Source organism: Ornithodoros turicata, unplaced genomic scaffold, assembly GCF_037126465.1.
Source record: "Ornithodoros turicata isolate Travis unplaced genomic scaffold, ASM3712646v1 Chromosome36, whole genome shotgun sequence".
Classification (NCBI taxonomy): Eukaryota; Metazoa; Arthropoda; class Arachnida; order Ixodida; family Argasidae; genus Ornithodoros; species Ornithodoros turicata.
In genome coordinates, this window is record NW_026999366.1 from 1386384 (window position 1) to 1399943 (window position 13560).

The window sequence follows — 13560 nt, forward strand, 5'->3', positions numbered from 1 at the left end:
GACCCATTGTGATTTATTTTGACAGCTTGGATTTCAAAGGATTGAAATTTGAAGGGTGGATTTCTTGGCGTGGATTTCAAAAGTTTTATTATTAAGAGTGGGTAACAGGGTACACCCACCTGTAGCCCTCACAAGTTGCCTAGGGAAAACGTTCGAGCGAATTGTCAACCATCGTCTGGTACACTACCTCGAACAAAATGGGTTATTAGACAAATACCAGTGTGGGTTCAGAGCGGGGTGTTCCACTGTTGACCATCTTGTTCGCTTGGAAACATCCATCAGAGAAGCCTTTGTGAGAAGGCAGCACTGCATGTTAGTTTTCTTCGATCTGCGGAAGGCTTACGATGCCACTTCGGGTATGGTATCCTTCGTGATTTTTACTTCTTTAGGAATACGTGGTAAACTGTTGCAATGTATCACTGATTCCTTCGGGGACGCACCTTCCGGGTCAAACATGACACAACACTGTCACGCCCATTTGTACAAGAAAATGGTGTCCCGCAGGGATCCGTGCTCAGCGTCACCTTGTTTCTTCTTAAAATGAATTTCATTGCAAATGTCATTCCCCCTTCGGTTATGTACTCTCTATATGTGGATGATGTTCAAATGTCATGCTCTTCTGCTACGGTTTCAAGTTCTCAGCTGAAAAAAAAAACTGTCTGTGTCCATTTTCGAGAGTCAGAGGGATGTTCCCCGATCCCTCGCTTAGAATGAACCGTCAATAACTTGTTGTGAAGAGCGAACACAAATTCCTTGGTGTCATCTTTGACAAAAAACTTACATTTGTTCCCCACATCAAGGACTTAAAAACTAGATATGTGAGGGCGTTGAATCTTCTTAAGATTATCCCCCACAGATACTGTGGTGCAGACCGTGAAATGCTGCACCACATCTACTCCTGTGTTGTCAGGGCTAAACTTGACTATGGGTGCATAGTGTACGGGTCAGCCCGGCAGTCGGCTCTGAAATGCATAGATCCTGTCTGCAAAATTTTGGGACGCGAAAGACAAGGACTGAAGGAAGCACACAAACACAAGTGTCACTCACAACTGAAATGTATTGCAGGAAAATAATCCCTAAATACACAACCGGTATCAGGCGACACGTGCCGGGTTACAAAGCCTTAATACATGCTGATGGAATCATGGCTGCCAGTAGATAATAAGGTGCGTAAATTAGGTATTTAGGAAGGCAAGTTCTTTATCAGATAGTGCAATAGATGGTTGGCTAACACACTTGCCTTCCCCCGCCAAAAGTATACGATGCGCTTCCATTATCTCCCGGGTGATTTGATGTCTGGCTTAGAGCCCTGCACGGGCCGACTTTTCCGGGCCCGACCCGGCCCGGGCGCATCGAAAAATGGCCCGGCCCGACCCGGGCCCGGACCTTCATATTTTTATGCGGCCCCGCCCGGCCCGGCTCGGCACGGCCCGGTGACCCAGTGACTAGAGCCCGGTCCGGTGACCCGGCGAGTAGAAATGCGGCCTAGTATTTCCAGCCGCGACGTACGCGTTTCTGGCGATTTAAACAACAAATTTATAAGTAAATTTATAAGGAGATAAGACAAACATACAAGTGATGGCGGTTTAACACCGTAACCGCACGAGACCAAATTAAATCCAGAACGCACGCGGGCATGGGCGTTATCGTACACTGTCAAGATTTTGCGGAGGTAGAGCATGCTGTCGACAAAGTGCTTCTCGCAGTACCTACCACTCTCACCAAGCTTTGCCAAAGTGATTGTGAAATATGTGAGGAGTGAGGAGCAATGTAAAGTGGCTTGGAGAATGTTGTAGAGGGTCGAATCATATGCATAATGCAGTATCCTTTGCTTGTCTTTGCAAAATATGCACAGGAATGACGCAAGCGCATGATGATATGAACTAATGCACCTCCATTGTGTGGAATTAGCTGCGTGGCCCGGCCGGGCCTGACTCTCGGGAACATATTCGTCGACATACTGTAAAACCTTTACTGCTCCGACTTGCACAACAATTAAAGCAACACTACAGTAGACGTTTCGCCGCCTATCCAGGCAGCATCCTCAGTACAAATGGGCAAACCAAGGGGCACATCCCTTACAAAAATGAATTTCTAGTTTCTATAGGGGTTTTATAGAATGCCTATCTAGCGTATCCAGTGTCTATCTTGTAGATAGAAACTGCATAGGATCTATATAGAGAGCTTAACTAGTGGGTTCTATATGTTTTCTATAGAAACATATGAATCCAGTATGTATATATTCTGTATCCATTATTTATAGAGATAAATCATCCATGAAACATATATTTTCTCACCATTATGTAGCTAGATACCTGCGCACTATCAGTAACAGGCTCTGCAGCTATCAAATTAATTTATTTTCTGTGGAGACATCTCAATCCAGAATGTATATATTCTGTATCCATTCTGTATAGAGACATATCCCCTATCGAAATGTATTTTCTGAGCTTACGTAGCTCAGTACCCGCACAGCAGTCAGTAAGTGTCTTTGCAGCTATCAAATTGATTTATTTTCACAAAATAAATTAGTGAAGATGAAAATAAAAACTTCCAGAACAAAATTGAAAAACTCAAATTATTTACATTGTTGGCCACAAATAATTCTGTAGGTGATCCGTTACCCTCAACTCTAACAGAAGTGGTATAATGTTAAGCATAATATGTAAATGGTAAGGGTAGCGGGACAGAAGTACAGGATAAACAACAGGCATGCTTAATAAACACGTATCACCAGATGCAAACACAAGATGTCATGTGATGGGCCAGAGACTACGAGAGACCAAAGCATACAGAGCTGTGAAAGTTTTACCCTTGTCACACTGGCTAATTTAGTGTGAATTTCGTGAAGTGCGCTCATCCAAAGCAAATGTCACTTTCACTATGTGCTTGCTACATGGGCTCAACTAAGTGTCACTAAGCGATGATGGCAATTACAATAGACAAAGATAAACAGCTGCGAAATTTTTATGTGTGTGACACGATACTGTCCTGCGAAAAATTTTTTTATTTCGAAACACTTCCTGTAAACCTTGTTCCAACATTAAACAAATTAGCCTCGAACATGTGCCACGACAAAAATACCCGCTGCCATGCCACAGAAACTGCGAATGATGAGTAAAATACTTTTTTCTTTGGCACACTCTACTAAACTAAGATTATGAGCTGTTGAAAATACTTGTTTAAAAATGTTGTGGCTGTCAGGGTCCATTACTTTTTCACAGCATTTTTACCTGTACCTTCATGCAAGCCGTTGAGGCTACACACTCGGGTCTGCCCCAGGGAAGTGAAGTGAGTTTGGGGAACTCACTAAAGCTTTAGTGCACGTTGTGTCGAGTGTCACTAAAAGGTGATTAGGGTTCTTCGTTTTCGGGTTTTATGATTTTTCAAATTCGGGAGGGAAAAAGCGGGTGCTATTTACACACGAGGATTCGGGGAGAAATCGGGCGCTACGATCTCTGTTTGATATGTCATCAGGGAATTTTCGGGTTAAAGGAAAGGCATATATGAGACAAGCCACTGCTGTGGCACTGGGACAAGAAACAAGAACCTTTATATTTCCGCTCAGAACTGAGGCAGGTGAATGACCGCGGTATTCATGCACTTGCCGGAGCTCTACAAAAGCTCGTCTTTGATTCCTGCAGGAGGGGATTATAAAAGGAGGACAAATACGTTGTCACCAATAGCACTCTTTGCTGATATTATGATTCACTTTTCCGACGGTTTACCCAGAACGACAAGTTGAAGGACCACAAGGATTTCGGGTAGATATTGGGTTTTACCCGAATTTTCGAAAACTTGTTCGAGGGGAACTATCGTGAAAAATTGGGTTTAACCCGAAAACGAAGAACCCTAAAGATGATGTGTGACAGTGCAAGTGTAATTGCTGCTCAGTGAAAGTGACACAGAATTAGTCGGTCTGACAGGGGTATTACTCAAAGCATGTAGTTACGCTGTAGCCTTAAAACTACACAAGGCAACAAAAGGAGGTCTTCAAACAACTACAAACATTCCAAAACACACTGAACGTGCACAATACAAAGGAATGTCTTGTCGTTCACAGTCAGTGTAACACATTTTTCAGCATCAAAGACGTTTACACAGACCTCATCTGCAGTTGGGACAACCTCAACAAATCCGCATCTTTCATCCTGAGCAGTAAGGAGGTTTAACACATTCCCTTTTGGTTCTAAGACACGTATCTTGAACATAGCATGTCGACTACAGTTGCAAGATCCCACCTGTTCACAACAGACAATTATATCTACTATGCGCCCAAACTTCCCTTCAGCAAAAATGTATGAATTGTTCCTTCGTGACTTATCAAGAGCTGCTGTACAGAACCTGAAATTACATATGCCTATTTTGTGAAAGTGCATGCCTTCTCCATCACGCTTCCCCTTACCAAAGAGGATAGCTCCTGAGATGTTTTTTGCAAGCTTGCGCAGTTTGTGTCCTCGAATGAGGTCAGAGATGAAGTCCTTAGAGTAACTTGTGTGTGAAGTGTCTACATGGAAGGTTCCCATCAATGTTCGCAATGACTGACGTATAAGGTACTTCTCTACTATCTGTGTGTGAACGTAACGTGTGCCATTGACATACCCAAGGAGCTCAGCATTCATGCCCTCATAACAAAAGCACGAGATACCCCAAAGTGGGCCCCATTCTGCAACACAATCAACTAGGTGCAACAGCAGATGAGTGTTGTACTTCATGGCACCTCTACCATACAAACTTTGATATTCTCTCAGAAATGACACCATTTGTTTCTGAACCATGGGCAACCTGTCAATGGCTACAGTCTTTCCATGTAGAATGTGCATCACTTCCACAAATTTCATCCAGTTGATGAAGTATTTTTTGGGGAGCAGACCTTTCATTATAACTGGTGAATAGAACAGAAGCCAGTTTCTCCACTCGGACGCTTTCCAGTGCTTCCAGTCCGTGATTGACCTTGGAAGACGTGTCACCTCCCACACAACCTTTATGCACGCAAGACGTTTATCGACTTCTGCCACCTTATCACCGATCTGGTAGGGATGTGTCCTTCCCTTCTGTCCGAACCAGAGCCTTGCAGTGCTTCTTACAAATCCAAGACAGACAGCGTGCATGTGGTCTACCACAAAATTGAGAGGAAATAAAAAATATGCAAGCTGCAGAAGGACTGTTGCTCCTTTTATGCCACACTTTGGCACAGCATCCCCACTGGCTTCTGCATCAGCAGCATTTTTGCGAAATGAGGCGTCGGTTCTCTTCTTTGGCTGTTTGTCCCCAACTGGATACACCCTTGAGTGACCTCTTCCGCTCTCGATCACCTCACCGCTATGTTCACACCACAGGCACCCGTGTAGCCCATTAAACTGAGCCATATTTGCCACAGCACACCGTGCCACACTGTCCACAACACATGGTCCCGTAAACACCCTGGACGAAATCTTCTCTCCAGATGGATCCGTCCACGAAAAAGGTTGTCTTGAAAAGCGGTTCATTTCTTCCACGTATGGCTGGAGAAAAGTGTTCATCTCTGGCTTGTACGTGCCGAACCAGAGGCCAGCAAGGACTAGATTCTTCTGTCTATCTTTAATCGGCAATTCATTTATCTGCAACTGCAATGGCCAGATCGAATAGTTCGATGCTTCAAAGACGGGGACGCCATCAGTACTCCAAGACACTGTGAGGTCGTAGTCTGACAACGGGAGATTGCCATATGCAGTGCTCTGAGTTATATCGCCAACGTCCCACTTTGGAGTTCGTAGTTCTTTCCGCACAATGCCAAAGTGTTCAAGCACAGAGCGCAGCTTTCTCCCTTTGTCAGTTTTGCATTGCTGTACAGCTCTTCTTTCTGAAAATCAAGCAAGAAGTCTCAGGCATGTGTAGATGTTAATGTCATGTTAATGTCACAAAGGACACCAGTCACTTTCCTTATTTATTAGATGTGCAACATCTTTAGCAATTTTAGTATCATGAAATGTGACAAATGTTATTGATGTGAACCACTCATGCAAACATCTGCTTACACTTACGAGTTCGGGCTTGTGTTCCTGACCTTCATGAGAAGTCGGCTGGTCCATCTCATTGTCAGAATCGTCATCATCGGTACTTTCTTGAGAGGAGGATTCTTCATCTGATGTAGTACGTGAACTTGCATCCTCTGATTCAATGTGTTGTCTGACTGAGTCTACATCCTGTGTGCAATTCTGAAAATATTTCGGCATTATTACCATGAACAAAATTCCTACTTCAGCGCAACCTTTTTTGTACCTGCTCGCATTGTACAGAACATGCAGGAATTAAACGTTCCAAGTTCCTGTGTCCCTTTAGAGGAGCATGACAACGTGCACTTGTGGCTAAATGGAAATCTCGGTGCGCCTTGCGCTCTCAAAGCTACAGGTTTAATGACAAAGCAATGCAACCCACATTGCCGGCTGTTGCGCTGCTTAACAATGAAGGGCCACAGTGATAAAGTAAGGTTTAATCTGCTATGTGCACTCAATAAATCGATCTCAAGGATTGCCAAGGATGCTTACAGTGCTAAAATCGTTGCAGATCGCTGAATTATCCGTGCTGTGTGGTACATGCTCTTGTGACGTAGTTGGCCTAAATGGGGTGTCAGCAGCTCCAGATCGTTGTTTCAGTCGAGACTGTGTGCTCCATGGGATGCACAGGTTGGTGTCGAAGAGCCACGGCCTATACCTCTTGGCTGCGGGCGCAGCCGGATCCATTTTGGTCAATCTGTTCGGCGAGTAATTCGTCACAGTTGTCCTGGTCACGCGTAATTCACCCAGAGTGCCGTAACAAACATAATTCACTCAAATACCAACCAAAACAATAAACTAGAGACGACAGCGGTTGTACAGTGGCACAAAACAGATGTCCGCGGCAACGGCAACAGATGCCCGCGAAATTTATGCCGATGTCAGTATTGGCGATTGGCGTTATTTGTTTTGCGTGCAAAATGTCAAATTTTCTAGCAAAACCACAGTAACAGCAATGTGTTGTCGTTTTTCTGCCTAATATTTGATTGTTTGCAACATATTCTAGCTTTTTTAATTACGAAAGGTGTCGCGTCTAGCGCAAGCTACTGCAGTAACATAGCCAAAGCCGTAGCCACATCCGTCATCTGTCAAGTTCAACTGCCGGCGGCAAACAGCCGCGTTCCTGTCCCAAGTCGTTTTTGAAATTAGCCTTCCGTGTTATATACGTCTACAGTATGACGTATATTTTGGTTAAGTGGGTTTCTGAGGAAACGTGGGATGTCTATCCTATCCGACGCTTGATGGACATCAAAACCGCGGCACTTATTGCGAAGAAACCAAGCCTGGTTGCAGGTTACACAGGAAAGGCATTTGATATCAAGTGGGACAAGTCGGAGGAGCCCTCGCCAGCATATTTGGTTGCTGCTGGTAAGTTGGTTGCTGTCTACATTATCGCAGTGTCGAAAGTTTCCCTTTTATTTCAAGTTAGATACAATGACAGAGTGAAAATGCTTGTATTCTTAAAGCGTCCGCCTGAAGTGCAGAAAAATGCTATGCCATACTACCTAGAACACAAGAAAGGTGTCGCGGCCCTAACCTAACTTTCAGAGCCCCCAGAGTGTAGTGCTCGGCAACTTTTTGAGTGCGTTCATGCAGTCGGACAATAGGACGTTGCTCTTACCCCAGCCCACAAAGGGATAGTAGGAGTGACTGTTGCTCAAACTGGGGAAGAGAAAGCAGTATTCCAGCAGAATCCAGATGCAATACACTATTCCTGTTTCATTCGTTTCTACTGTCCCTGTGTGGGCTGGGTGTAGCAACTTCCTTTTGTCAGGCTGACAACGAAGGCACACCAAAACTTGGCCAGCATTATGCTCTCGGTGCTCTAAAAAGCATGATAATTGCTTATTTTTTTCGATGGGACAGCTCCTCAATATCTGTGTCAATTATCATGAACTTGAGTAAATTCAGTACGTGTTTCGCATTGGTGAGGTAAAAAAGCGACCTTTCCTTGACAAATTTTCGAGTTTACTTCATAATATACATGAAGCACATAGATAATTAGCATAATAAAACTCGAGTTAGGTTACATTTACATAAGGAGGAGAAAGGATGTAGCACAAACATTCTGCTGACCATGTGATTCTAGGTGGCATATTTTATTAATAATTGAATTAGATGTTTTCTGGGACATCTTGCATAAGGTAGAGCACTGTTAAATGCTTACTGTACCATGACCCCCAGTGTTGAAACTGGCTGGTAACAATCATCATTGCCAGCAATCATGCTGGTTTATCACATGCAGTTATGGTGGAGTAAGGGCCTTTGGACGAACCGGATTGAGCTTTGTGAAATCCCAATTGCTTTGTTCAGCTTTCTACTGGCTAATCTGATTTAATTGGACATGCTTCCTGTACAGTGTTGTTCATAGTGTTTTGGGTCCGCAGCCTTCAGCCACTTTCTGCTGGGAATTACTGCCTTGTGACTCCATGTCGTTAAGTGATTTTTGTTTGTTCCAGACTACACGTCCAGTAAGTATGGGGCATCAGTTGCTGCTATAAAGAGGAGCCTCGCCTCTATGCTGCTTGAGCTGAGTGACTCACAACAGTGATTTTGTACATAAAATGTAAATAAATCTGAGTGTGTTTTACCTTACAACCTCGTCACTGTTGCATGTTCCTCAGGGCTATGCAGTCAAACACCAAGCATCACAAATAAAGACAACGTATACATGCTGTATATACATCGAACAAGAAATGTATAGAATTCGGACAGCTACTCAATACAATCTCTATTCAGTTTCTTTACAGTTCCTAATTGCTTTGTATAGGATTTGTATCCACCCGCCTGTATCCAAATTCTATAGAAACCAGTCACCAATTATCTATAGAAAATATATTTAAGAGTACATAAAAACTGTATAGTATTCCTATAGAAATTCAATATGCTTTATCTAGGCATTTCTATACAACTCCTATAGGATCTAGTTAAATATTTTTGTAAGGGCAGATACATGTGTTTTTGTTTTTTGTTTCCGCAAATTAAAGCTCTTCTTCACCACATGAGGCGGCACTGTGGCGGCATCTTCGACGCATGAGGCTCCTTCACCATCTCACATTGGGAGTGAAGGAAAGACGCGTCTCGGAAGATGCGCAATAAAGAAAATAAAGAAAAAATGGTGTTCCTTCACGAATTTTTTGCGGACGATCTACCGAACGAATTTTTGTTCTGAAAACGGCTACGATATCAGGTCGCCGAAAGGAACAGGTGTTCTCATTGGGACAACTTCGTAGCTTTTATAATTAAAAATTTAAGTAACGATTTTAGGTAATTAGTGATTTGACTGTTGAGCAACATATGGCCAAGAACGTCCGCCGGCCCAGAGATGATAGAAGTGAAAACAGCATGTCTATAGCCCTTATAGTTTTTTGATGAAAAATCTGTATCGCCTAAAAAAAGACACCCTGTATTGTCCGCTGCGGGACAACGCAACCTAAAAGTGCAAATACCGAAGAGGGCAATACAAACAACATAGACAGGCAGCGAATCGAACTTCTTTTTTACCCACGAACGACAGGCTTAGAAAACTTGACAAACTACATCTCTCTGCTTCAGAGTCCAAAGGCCAATACGCATGAGACATTTTTTCCCCCTAGCGAAACCACGCACACACGCGAAGGACGCCAAGCGTGTGCAGCGTTTGCGACTGCCCGAAACGCATGGAAAGCCTTTAGAACGTAGAGATCTCGCGGGCGACGCCGTACCTGATCTTTATTTCTTTACAACCCATGTTGCAGCGATACGGATGTCGCCTGGTCGTCTGAAGAATGAATATTTCATTGCCTCGAGTGTCCTTAGAGTCACTAAATAAGCTTCGCTTCAGATAATCGACACTGATTTCCAAGGGAGAGCAGGAGCGCCATCTTGTTTCCGCACCACTCCTGTAGCATCCCCAGTTGAAGGTCGAAGACGACTACGGTAATATAATGCTCACTGTGCGATAGGTAGATTGTGCGATAATCCATGTATTGTCAAGCAGAGCGTCCCGAGGGTGTCAAGGAGAGCTCGAGGCCTTCAACCTTGGTGAGCTGCTTTAAAGAGAACATTTAACCTGCGAAACGATAGATGGCATCGTTCACTAAATTGCGCGTGGCTACCCTGGCGTGGAAACAAGGTGGCGCGTGCTAGCTCTTGGGACTCAGTGTCGATACTGTGAAACCAAGGTTATCTAGTGGCTCCAAGTGTCCTAGTGTGATTGCAGTTCTTCTGCAAGCACTGGACGGGTGTGCGCGCCAGGAATAGCAAAGTAAAACAAATTGAAGCAGGGAAGTGAGGGAGAGAGGATGAGTGAGGGACAGCCTCGGGGACGTGATTTCATATGCCAAAATTGCAGAATGATGATGCTCTGAGGATTAGATTTTGACATCCCAGGGATACCATCCCTGTCCCCATCCGACGACCTTAGAGTAACCCTGGGACGATTGTTTTCTGAGGTGCTGTGGGGTTCTGTGTAGTTCCGGGCTCCGAGGCCGAGTGAAGTGAGCTGTTGAACTAATGTGTTGCTCGTCGGTGAACTTGTTCGTTCAGTTCACTCGAATGAACCGTTCAATTAGAAGGGTTCATTCAAGAACGACACATCAGTGCGCCCCCCCCCCCCCAAATGTCAGTGACACTCCCTTTTTCACCTCTGTACCCCCAACAGGATTGTCCTAGCAATTTCTGCTTTAGACACATGTGAGTAATGATATGTTAAGCTCTAATGACGTAACTATAATACTAACCCCCCCCCCCATTTTTTTCAACACCCCTCCGTGCTTGGTATTCCGGATAAACCACTGCTCGCAATTGAGCCACCGGCGGCCGGTAAAATGACAAAGTTTTCGGAACCATCCCTTCTGTAATACTCACACTTCGGTTTGGACGATGAACAAGTTGTTTTCATTCTCGTCTCTATCGCAGTACCAGAATGTAGAACAGCGTCGGGGTGGCACCCTTTTTCTTCTAGGAGTTTCGGAACGCAATACTTGTTGTATTTTAACATACTGGAAAAGATAGCATTTACACAGCCGTTAAATGACAGATACCTTCTGATGGGCAACGTAGCCTGACATAGCCTTCGATCGGGTGTACTTAAGGTGACCTACGACAGATGGAGCAACAAACAAGATTTTCGGGGTTTCCGTCTAGGGATGCTACATTTACATTAGAGTGCTTTTCTCTATGCTTATTGTGACCTTCCATTAGCGTGGCCTTCACTTCTAGCGATGGGTATTACTTTTTGTTTCCTTTTGATGGCACCGCTGTAAGACCATGGCCTGAACAGCCCTTACCAGCAGAGTAGTTCCACATCCCCACTTGGTTCAAGTGGGTCACTAGGCTTTCGAGTATCGACGCCGTGTTCCTGGTTATATGTTTTGTAGCAATCAGTGTTCGCGTCGGATATTGCTAGGGCGTCGCACTTTGCTTCAAGAAGGCCTGAAAACAAAATATGACATGCGAACACACAGGATACAAAGTAGACCTCCGCATAGACCTACAGTGGAAAGGTGTAATTGCTGATATTGTCATCATTCATCAAAGCCGTATCGATTTTCTTAATAAACCTTCGATTCGAGATTCGATTAATTGTCTGCAGTTCGGTTGAACCAGTCGATCTTTTTTTTTTTCATGAAGTAGACTGACATCGGTCATGTACTACACTGATTCTAAAATGTGGATATCTTCATCACCAACGTCACGGATACGCTATGAAGGACAGATTATGCGTCTAGCAGTCTTGTAGCACCGTTGTACTCACAGTTCCAGTCTGATGGTTCACATGCAGCCTCTATTAGCTTGCCCCACATCTTTTTTAAAGGCGCAATATTCCACTGATCGCATCCTTTTTCTGAGAGCCGTAAGGGAATGCAAGCCTTGCCGTAAATCAGCATACTGGAAGAGATGTATATGTATACAAACGAATTGTATTGTTTACTGTTATTTACTGTTGGGCTGTAGCGCCACGAAGCAGTATATGTTGTGAGTAAGAAGTACTACGAAGTCAATACTTCGAATGATATTCGTAAATCCCCAGTGAATAAGTCATACAGTGCACATCGGTACGATCGAAATTAAACATGATTTACTAAAGGAAATTAATTCTGCCGACATGAATTAACGTTGGTAATTATCACTGTTGAAAGCATGCCAAGAAGTCTGGGTGAGCGTCGCGCTGTGCTGCTTTTAGCGGCAGATGTCCAAAAGAACGCACATAAAACACGAATCATTCTAGAAAAGGATTGCTTCAGCACCTGATTATGCGTCGCGCGAGAGCTGCCCTTGATCGGTTAAATTCAATCCGGTCATTGCGGGCTCCGGGGCTGTTGCTAACACCCTGTACTCCAACAAGCTCGAAACTGCCGTCCACAACTGGTTTTCTGGACGCTTGACGTGTAATCGTATGTCCTCACGTGCAGCCACGGTCCTTCTGTTCATTTCTCTGTTTGTTAACTGTACTTGCTAGCTTTGCACTGCGGCTGGTGCCCTGGAACGTTGATGTCACGCCGAGAGTCACTGTTGGTATCGAGCCTAAAGCGTGTCACATCCCAACGCTGTGTCGATAAGAGCCAGCAAATACCAAAGAGGAACTGACTGTGATGATCCATGCTTACATAATGCAATGAATTTACAAGTCATTGCTCATAAGTTTGCACCAACAGTTGCCGATTCCCAAAGTAGTCATGCTTCCTAAAAGGTTTTCAGCTTCCTTTCGCACATTCGCTGCACACCGTATTTTGGAGACGAAGAACTGCAAAAATATATCTTCTCAAACTAGATGATAAGTAAATGTAAAACCCAGCAGCGGTTGCCAATGCTAGTAACAGACGGTTAGGTGGTCTATGCAAAAGAAAAACAGTGCGAAATTGTGTGTTGAGAATGACAACCCAGGAAGCACACCAATATTAGCCGAATATCGGGCCAACGCAGGCTGCGTAGTTCGCCATATAGTTCCCATATGGGTTGCCAATATTGGTCCCGCGTAAAACGTGCAGCCGCAGGCTCTCGCCATTGGGCCACTATGGGCTGCCCATATTGGCAAACCCATTCTGCCCGTATTGTTCCAATTCTGCCGTCATAATATACATATGAGCCGGCGTAATAATAATATTTTTATTTTGATATAATATCCAGCAGTGAAACTGACATTGCTTAATTAGTCTTTCTTTTATTTGTTTCGTGCTGATCTTCTAACTGATCCAAGTTGCATCGCGTTAGAAAAATAATGCCTCCTCCTAAGAACGAAGAATAGGCACAGTGCCAGTTTTACTCATTGATCCAGGTAATCCAGCAGAACTAGGCTCATGGAAAACATGCGTCGTCATCATGCAGAACATCCCTGAGAAGCCTGCGTTCCGATCGCAATATCGTGACTAGACTGTGGACTTGCATGCACATGCTGGTTTTTCGCTTATAAATGCTTCCGTACTTTGACGATGAAAAAGCAGTCCAGGTTTCGAACCTATTATAAGGATGCTATATGCTGCATAACCAAGCATATTTTGAACGCTACTGCAGATTTTGTATTCGATATAGACGGGCCCCAGAG

At 44.2% G+C, this 13560-nt stretch overlaps 1 long non-coding RNA gene across 1 annotated transcript; it reads right to left on the minus strand.

Annotated features, from left to right (window-relative positions):
• Nucleotides 1–10943: 10943 nt before the first annotated feature.
• LOC135373944 (uncharacterized) lies at nucleotides 10944–11898 on the minus strand. Its single transcript, XR_010416678.1, has 3 exons — nucleotides 11773–11898; nucleotides 11306–11450; nucleotides 10944–11017 (listed from the first exon to the last, which is right to left on the minus strand). It is a non-coding gene; the product is annotated as an uncharacterized LOC135373944 (long non-coding RNA).
• Nucleotides 11899–13560: the final 1662 nt, after the last annotated feature.